This window comes from Xyrauchen texanus, unplaced genomic scaffold (assembly GCF_025860055.1).
Source record: "Xyrauchen texanus isolate HMW12.3.18 unplaced genomic scaffold, RBS_HiC_50CHRs HiC_scaffold_1228, whole genome shotgun sequence".
Lineage (NCBI taxonomy): Eukaryota > Metazoa > Chordata > Actinopteri > Cypriniformes > Catostomidae > Xyrauchen > Xyrauchen texanus.
This window is the reverse complement of record NW_026265573.1, coordinates 1-8,212: the sequence shown is the minus strand read 5'-3', so window position 1 is coordinate 8,212 and position 8,212 is coordinate 1. Positions and strand designations below refer to the sequence as shown.

General features: G+C 43.4%; 11 non-coding genes across 11 annotated transcripts; all 11 read left to right on the top strand.

Moving 5' to 3' along the window:
- Positions 1-343: 343 nt before the first annotated feature.
- trnac-gca (transfer RNA cysteine (anticodon GCA)) lies at positions 344-415 on the top strand. The gene has a single exon. It is a non-coding gene; the product is annotated as a tRNA-Cys (tRNA).
- Positions 416-980: 565 nt separating this feature from the next.
- trnac-gca (transfer RNA cysteine (anticodon GCA)) lies at positions 981-1,051 on the top strand. Its single transcript has one exon. It is a non-coding gene; the product is annotated as a tRNA-Cys (tRNA).
- A 421-nt stretch (positions 1,052-1,472) lies between these two features.
- On the top strand, positions 1,473-1,544 carry trnac-gca (transfer RNA cysteine (anticodon GCA)). Its single transcript has one exon. It is a non-coding gene; the product is annotated as a tRNA-Cys (tRNA).
- A 1,026-nt stretch (positions 1,545-2,570) lies between these two features.
- Positions 2,571-2,642, top strand: trnac-gca (transfer RNA cysteine (anticodon GCA)). The gene has a single exon. It is a non-coding gene; the product is annotated as a tRNA-Cys (tRNA).
- A 1,059-nt stretch (positions 2,643-3,701) lies between these two features.
- trnac-gca (transfer RNA cysteine (anticodon GCA)) lies at positions 3,702-3,771 on the top strand. Its single transcript has one exon. It is a non-coding gene; the product is annotated as a tRNA-Cys (tRNA).
- Positions 3,772-4,762: 991 nt separating this feature from the next.
- Positions 4,763-4,834, top strand: trnac-gca (transfer RNA cysteine (anticodon GCA)). The gene has a single exon. It is a non-coding gene; the product is annotated as a tRNA-Cys (tRNA).
- Positions 4,835-5,277: 443 nt separating this feature from the next.
- On the top strand, positions 5,278-5,349 carry trnac-gca (transfer RNA cysteine (anticodon GCA)). The gene has a single exon. It is a non-coding gene; the product is annotated as a tRNA-Cys (tRNA).
- A 412-nt stretch (positions 5,350-5,761) lies between these two features.
- trnac-gca (transfer RNA cysteine (anticodon GCA)) lies at positions 5,762-5,833 on the top strand. Its single transcript has one exon. It is a non-coding gene; the product is annotated as a tRNA-Cys (tRNA).
- A 565-nt stretch (positions 5,834-6,398) lies between these two features.
- Positions 6,399-6,469, top strand: trnac-gca (transfer RNA cysteine (anticodon GCA)). The gene has a single exon. It is a non-coding gene; the product is annotated as a tRNA-Cys (tRNA).
- Positions 6,470-6,890: 421 nt separating this feature from the next.
- Positions 6,891-6,962, top strand: trnac-gca (transfer RNA cysteine (anticodon GCA)). The gene has a single exon. It is a non-coding gene; the product is annotated as a tRNA-Cys (tRNA).
- Positions 6,963-7,986: 1,024 nt separating this feature from the next.
- Positions 7,987-8,058, top strand: trnac-gca (transfer RNA cysteine (anticodon GCA)). Its single transcript has one exon. It is a non-coding gene; the product is annotated as a tRNA-Cys (tRNA).
- Positions 8,059-8,212: the final 154 nt, after the last annotated feature.

Here is an 8,212-nt window from a genome sequence, read left to right as displayed (position 1 = left end):
TGCAACCTAGAGTAAGTTGTAACTGTGGCCAGCTGATAGAAAGGTGTGCCATGTGTATAAACCTCACTCTCCTGACCAAAAGAGGTTCAATAGCGACTGGTTCTAGAGGCAGTAGCTTTTAGCCTCCAAGTCCACGCAACCGCCTCCCATGCCAGAGATGCCCCTTCGAGTCTCGTAAGGAGCGGGTAGAACAGGAGTGTGACAATGATGCCGTGACCAAGATGGGAGTGAGGTTTAGGGGCTGAGTAGTACAATCAAGACATTTGAAATGTCAGCAATCTGTAAACCGGTGAAATGTAGTCTTTGTTGTTTTTTTATACTGGTAACTATTGCGTTGTGGCATGGGGGTATAGCTCAGTGGTAGAGCATTTGACTGCAGATCAAGAGGTCCCTGGTTCAAATCCAGGTGCCCCCTATCCACTAAGTTGTATGGTAGCATAATGTCCTGTATTTTGGTGTGGTTAAAAACTGGTTTGATCAAGCTGTTGATACTGTATGCAACTTAGAGCCAATCAAATGCAGTATTTATTGCTTTTATTCAGGTATTTCATTTGATTAGTATTCTATTTTTGTATAATCTCTGTCTTGTTGCTGTATTGTTTTTGCACTTACAGCTTCTATCAGCAAGACAAATTCCTTGTATGTGTAAGCATATGTAACAGTGGCCAGCTGATAGAAAGCTGTGCAATGGGTATAAACCTCACTCTCCTGACCTCAAGAGGTTCAGTAGCGACTGATTCTCGAGGCTGTAGCTTTTAGCCTCCATGTCCACGCAACCGCCTCCCATGCCAGAGATGCCTCTTTTAGTCTCGTAAGGAGCGGGTAGAACAGGAGTGTGACAATGATGCCGTGACCAAGATGGGAGTGAGGTTTAGGGGCTGAGTAGTACAATCAATACATTTGAAATGTCAACAATCTGTAAACCAATGAAATGTAGTCTTTGTTGTTTTGTTATACTGGTAATGATAGAGTTCTGGCATGGGGGTATATCTCAGTGGTAGAGCATTTGACTGCAAATCAAAAGGTCCCTGGTCAAATCCAGGTGCCCCCTGTCCACTAAGTTGTATGATAGCATAAAGTCCTGTATTTTGGTGTGGTTTAATCAAGCTGTTGACACTGTATGCAACCTAGAGTAAGTTGTAAATGTGTAAATGTGGCCAGCTGATAGAAAGGTGTGCCATGTGTATAAACCTCACTCTCCTGACCACGAGAGGTTCAATAGCGACTGATTCTAGAGGCAGTAGCTTTTAGCCTCCATGTCCACGCAACCGCCTCCCATGCCAGAGATGCCTCTTCGAGTCTCGTAAGGAGCGGGTAGAACAGGAGTGTGACAATGATGCCGTGACCAAGATGGGAGTGAGGTTTAGGGGGTGAGTAGTACAATCAAGACATTTGAAGTGTCAGCAATCAGTAAACCAGTGAAATGTAGTCTTTGTTGTTTTTTTATACTGATAATTATGGTGATCTGGCATGGGGGTATATCTCAGTGGTAGAGCATTTGACTGCAGATCAAGAGGTTCCTGGTTAAAATCCAGGTGCCCCCCTGTCAACTAACTTGTAGGTTAGCATAAGGTCCTGTATTTTGGTGTGGTTAAACACTGGTTTAATCAAGCTGTTGATACTGTATGCAACCTAGAGCCAATAAAATGCAGTATTTTTGCTTTTTATTCAGGTATTTAATTTGATTAGTATTCTATTTTTTATAATCTCTGTCTTGTTGCTGTATTGTTTTTTGCACTTACAGCTTCTGTCAGACAGACAAATTCCTTGTATGTGTAAGCATATGTAACAGTGGCCAGCTGATAGAAATCTGTGCCATGTGTATAAACCTCACTCTTCTGACCTCAAGAGGTTCAGTAGCGACTGATTCTCGAGGCTTTAGCTTTTAGCCTCCATGTCCACGCAACCGCCTCCATGTCCACGCAACCGCCTCCCATGCCAGAGACGCCGCTTCGAGTCTCGTATGGAGCGGGTAGAACAGCAGGGTGACAATGATGCCGTGACCAAGATGGGAGTGAGGATTAGGGGGTGAGTAGTACAATCAAGACATTTGAAATGTCAGCAATCTGTAAACCAGTGAAATGTAGTCTTTGTTGTTTTTTTATACTGGTAATTATGGAGTCCTGGCATGGGGGTATAGCTCAGTGGTAGAGCATTTAATTTTAAAAAGTATTTAATTTTATTAGTATTCTATTTTTGTATATTCTCTGTCTTGTTACTGTATTGTTTGTGCACTTACGGCTTCTGTCAGCAAGACAAATTCCTTGTATGTGTAAGCAAATGTAACAGTGGCCAGCTGATAGAAAGCTGTGCAATGTGTATAAACCTCACTCTCCTGACCCCAAAAGGTTCAGTAGTGACTGATGCTAGAGGCTTTAGCTTTTAGCCTCCATGTTCACGCTAACCGCCTCCCATGCCAGAGAGGCCGCTTCGAGTCTCGTATAGATCAAGGAAGAACAGAAGCTTGATAATGATGCCGTGACCAAGATGGGAGTGAGGTTTAGGGGGTGAGTAGTACAATCAAGACTTCTTTAATGTCTGTAAACCAGTGAAATGTGAAGTCCTCTAATGGGGGTATAGCTCAGTGGTAGAGCATTTGACTGCAGATCAAGCGGTCTCTGGTTCAAATCCAGGTGCCCCCTGTCAACTAAGTTGTATGGTTGCATAAAGTCCTCTGTTTTGGTGTGGTTTAATCAAGCTGTTGACACTGTATGCAACCTAGAGTAAGTTGTAACTGTGTAACTGTGGCCAGCTGATAGAAAGGTGTGCCATGTGTATAAACCTCACTCTCCTGACCAAAAGAGGTTCAATAGCGACTGATTCTAGAGGCAGTAGCTTTTAGCCTCCATGTCCACGCTAACCTCCTCCCATGCCAGAGATGCCCCTTCGAGTCTCGTAAGGAGCGGGTAGAACAGGAGTGTGACAATGATGCCGTGACCAAGATGGGAGTGAGGTTTAGGGGCTGAGTAGTACAATCAAGACATTTGAAATGTCAGCAATCTGTAAACCGGTGAAATGTAGTCTTTGTTGTTTTTTATACTGGTAACTATCAGCGTCCTGGCATGGGGTTAAAGCACAGTGGTAAAGCATTTGATGGCAGATCAAGAGGTCCCTGGTTCAAATCCAGGATTCCACTGTCCACTAAGTTGTATGGTAGCATAATGTCCTGTATTTTGGTGCTGTTAAAAACTGGTTTGATCAAGCTGTTGATACTGTATGCAACTTAGAGCCAATCAAATGCAGTATTTATTGCTTTTATTCAAGTATTTCATTTGATTAGTATTCTATTTTTGTATAATCTCTGTCTTGTTGCTGTATTGTTTTTGCACTTACAGCTTCTGTCAGCAAGACAAATTCCTTGTATGTGTAAGCATATGTAACAGAGGCCAGCTGATAGAAAGCTGTGCAATGGGTATAAACCTCACTCTCCTGACCTCAAGAGGTTCAGTAGCGACTGATTCTATAGGCTGTAGCTTTTAGCCTCCATGACCGAGCAATCGCCTCCCATGCCAGAGACGCCGCTTTGAGTCTTGTAAGGAGCGGGTAGAACAGGAGCGTGAAAATGATGCCGTGACCAAGATGGGAGTGAGGTTTAGGGGGTGAGAAGTACAATCAATACATTTGAAATGTCAGCAGTCTGTAAACCGGTGAAATGTAGTCTTTGTTGTTTTGTTATACTGGTAACTATTGAGTCCTGGCATGGGGGTATAGCTCAGTGGTAGAGCATTTGACTGCATATCAAGAGGTCCTGGTCAAATCCAGGTGCCCCCTGTCCACTAAGTTGTATGATAGCATAAAGTCCTGTATTTTGGTGTGGTTTAATCAAGCTGTTGACACTGTATGCAACCTAGAGCCAATCAAATGCAGTATTTTTTGCTATTATTAAGGTATTTAATTTGATTAGTATTCTATTTTTGTATAATCTCTGTCTTGTTGCTGTATTGTTTGTGCACTTACAGCTTCTGTCAGCCAGACAAATTCCTTGTATGTGTAAGCATATGTAACAGTGGCCAGCTGATAGAAAGCTGTGCAATGGGTATAAACCTCACTCTCCTGACCTCAAGAGGTTCAGTAGCGACTGATTCTCGAGGCTGTAGCTTTTAGCCTCCATGTCCACGCTAACCGCCTCCCATGCCAGAGACGCCGCCGAGTCTCAGTATGGAGCGGGTAGAACAGCAGGGTGACAATGATGCCGTGACCAAGATGGGAGTGAGGATTAGGGGGTGAGTAGTACAATCAAGACATTTGAAATGTCAGCAATCTGTAAACCAGTGAAATGTAGTCTTTGTTGTTTTTTTATACTGGTAATTATGGAGTCCTGGCATGGGGGTATAGCTCAGTGGTAGAGCATTTAATTTTAAAAAGTATTTAATTTTATTAGTATTCTATTTTTGTATATTCTCTGTCTTGTTACTGTATTGTTTGTGCACTTACGGCTTCTGTCAGCAAGACAAATTCCTTGTATGTGTAAGCATTTGTAACAGTGGCCAGCTGATAGAAAGCTGTGCAATGTGTATAAACCTCACTCTCCTGACCTCAAAAGGTTCAGTAGTGACTGATGCTAGAGGCTTTAGCTTTTAGCCTCCATGTTCACGCAACCGCCTCCCATGCCAGAGAGGCCGCTCGAGTCTCGTATGGATCAGGTAGAACAGAAGCTTGATAATGATGCCGTGACCAAGATGGGAGTGAGGTTTAGGGGGTGAGTAGTACAATCAAGACTTCTTTAATGTCTGTAAACCAGTGAAATGGGAAGTCCTCTAATGAGGGTATAGCTCAGTGGTAGAGCATTTGACTGCAGATCAAGAGGTCTCTGGTTCAAATCCAGGTGCCCCCTGTCAACTAAGTTGTATGGTTGCATAAAGTCCTCTGTTTTGGTGTGGTTTAATCAAGCTGTTGACACTGTATGCAACCTAGAGTAAGTTGTAACTGTGTAACTGTGGCCAGCTGATAGAAAGGTGTGCCATGTGTATAAACCTCACTCTTCTGACCTCAAGAGGTTCAGTAGCGACTGATTCTCGAGGCTTTAGCTTTTAGCCTCCATGTCCACGCTAACCGCCTCCATGTCCACGCAAACCGCCTCCCATGCCAGAGATGCCCCTTCGAGTCTCGTAAGGAGCGGGTAGAACAGGAGTGTGACAATGATGCCGTGACCAAGATGGGAGTGAGGTTTAGGGGTTGAGTAGTACAATCAAGACATTTGAAATGTCAACAATCTGTAAACCAATGAAATGTAGTCTTTGTTGTTTTGTTATACTGGTAATGATAGAGTTCGGGCATGGGGGTATAGCTCAGTGGTAGAGCATTTGACTGCAGATCAAGAGGTCTCTGGTTCAAATCCAGGTGCCCCCTGTCAACTAAGTTGTATGGCTGCATAAAGTCCTCTGTTTTGGTGTGGTTTAATCAAGCTGTTGACACTGTATGCAACCTAGAGTAAGTTGTAACTGTGGCCAGCTGATAGAAAGGTGTGCCATGTGTATAAACCTCACTCTCCTGACCAAAAGAGGTTCAATAGCGACTGGTTCTAGAGGCAGTAGCTTTTAGCCTCCAAGTCCACGCAACCGCCTCCCATGCCAGAGATGCCCCTTCGAGTCTCGTAAGGAGCGGGTAGAACAGGAGTGTGACAATGATGCCGTGACCAAGATGGGAGTGAGGTTTAGGGGCTGAGTAGTACAATCAAGACATTTGAAATGTCAGCAATCTGTAAACCGGTGAAATGTAGTCTTTGTTGTTTTTTATACTGGTAACTATTGCGTTGTGGCATGGGGGTATAGCTCAGTGGTAGAGCATTTGACTGCAGATCAAGAGGTCCCTGGTTCAAATCCAGGTGCCCCTATCCACTAAGTTGTATGGTAGCATAATGTCCTGTATTTTGGTGTGGTTAAAAACTGGTTTGATCAAGCTGTTGATACTGTATGCAACTTAGAGCCAATCAAATGCAGTATTTATTGCTTTTATTCAGGTATTTCATTTGATTAGTATTCTATTTTTGTATAATCTCTGTCTTGTTGCTGTATTGTTTTTGCACTTACAGCTTCTATCAGCAAGACAAATTCCTTGTATGTGTAAGCATATGTAACAGTGGCCAGCTGATAGAAAGCTGTGCAATGGGTATAAACCTCACTCTCCTGACCTCAAGAGGTTCAGTAGCGACTGATTCTCGAGGCTGTAGCTTTTAGCCTCCATGTCCACGCAACCGCCTCCCATGCCAGAGATGCCTCTTTTAGTCTCAGTAAGGAGCGGGTAGAACAGGAGTGTGACAATGATGCCGTGACCAAGATGGGAGTGAGGTTTAGGGGCTGAGTAGTACAATCAATACATTTGAAATGTCAACAATCTGTAAACCAATGAAATGTAGTCTTTGTTGTTTTGTTATACTGGTAATGATAGAGTTCTGGCATGGGGGTATATCTCAGTGGTAGAGCATTTGACTGCAAATCAAAAGGTCCCTGGTCAAATCCAGGTGCCCCCTGTCCACTAAGTTGTATGATAGCATAAAGTCCTGTATTTTGGTGTGGTTTAATCAAGCTGTTGACACTGTATGCAACCTAGAGTAAGTTGTAAATGTGTAAATGTGGCCAGCTGATAGAAAGGTGTGCCATGTGTATAAACCTCACTCTCCTGACCACGAGAGGTTCAATAGCGACTGATTCTAGAGGCAGTAGCTTTTAGCCTCCATGTCCACGCAACCGCCTCCCATGCCAGAGATGCCTCTTCGAGTCTCGTAAGGAGCGGGTAGAACAGGAGTGTGACAATGATGCCGTGACCAAGATGGGAGTGAGGTTTAGGGGGTGAGTAGTACAATCAAGACATTTGAAGTGTCAGCAATCAGTAAACCAGTGAAATGTAGTCTTTGTTGTTTTTTTATACTGATAATTATGGTGATCTGGCATGGGGGTATATCTCAGTGGTAGAGCATTTGACTGCAGATCAAGAGGTTCCTGGTTAAAATCCAGGTGCCCCCCTGTCAACTAACTTGTAGGTTAGCATAAGGTCCTGTATTTTGGTGTGGTTAAACACTGGTTTAATCAAGCTGTTGATACTGTATGCAACCTAGAGCCAATAAAATGCAGTATTTTTTGCTTTTATTCAGGTATTTAATTTGATTAGTATTCTATTTTTTATAATCTCTGTCTTGTTGCTGTATTGTTTTTTGCACTTACAGCTTCTGTCAGACAGACAAATTCCTTGTATGTGTAAGCATATGTAACAGTGGCCAGCTGATAGAAATCTGTGCCATGTGTATAAACCTCACTCTTCTGACCTCAAGCGGTTCAGTAGCGACTGATTCTCGAGGCTTTAGCTTTTAGCCTCCATGTCCACGCAACCGCCTCCATGTCCACGCAACCGCCTCCCATGCCAGAGACGCCGCCGAGTCTCAGTATGGAGCTGGGTAGAACAGCAGGGTGACAATGATGCCATGACCAAGATGGGAGTGAGGATTAGGGGGTGAGTAGTACAATCAAGACATTTGAAATGTCAGCAATCTGTAAACCAGTGAAATGTAGTCTTTGTTGTTTTTTTATACTGGTAATTATGGAGTCCTGGCATGGGGGTATAGCTCAGTGGTAGAGCATTTAATTTTAAAAAGTATTTAATTTTATTAGTATTCTATTTTTGTATATTCTCTGTCTTGTTACTGTATTGTTTGTGCACTTACGGCTTCTGTCAGCAAGACAAATTCCTTGTATGTGTAAGCATATGTAACAGTGGCCAGCTGATAGAAAGCTGTGCGATGTGTATAAACCTCACTCTCCTGACCTCAAAAGGTTCAGTAGTGACTGATGCTAGAGGCTTTAGCTTTTAGCCTCCATGTTCACGCAACCGCCTCCCATGCCAGAGAGGCCACTTCGAGTCTCGTATGGATCAGGTAGAACAGAAGCTTGATAATGATGCCGTGACCAAGATGGGAGTGAGGTTTAGGGGGTGAGTAGTACAATCAAGACTTCTTTAATGTCTGTAAACCAGTGAAATGTGAAGTCCTCTAATGGGGGTATAGCTCAGTGGTAGAGCATTTGACTGCAGATCAAGAGGTCTCTGGTTCAAATCCAGGTGCCCCCTGTCAACTAAGTTGTATGGTTGCATAAAGTCCTCTGTTTTGGTGTGGTTTAATCAAGCTGTTGATAGAGATGGGCAGATCGAGGCTTCGTGAAGCAATGAAACAGTCGAAGCAAATGTGCCATTTTGTTTCGAGGCTTCGAATCAATCCGAAACC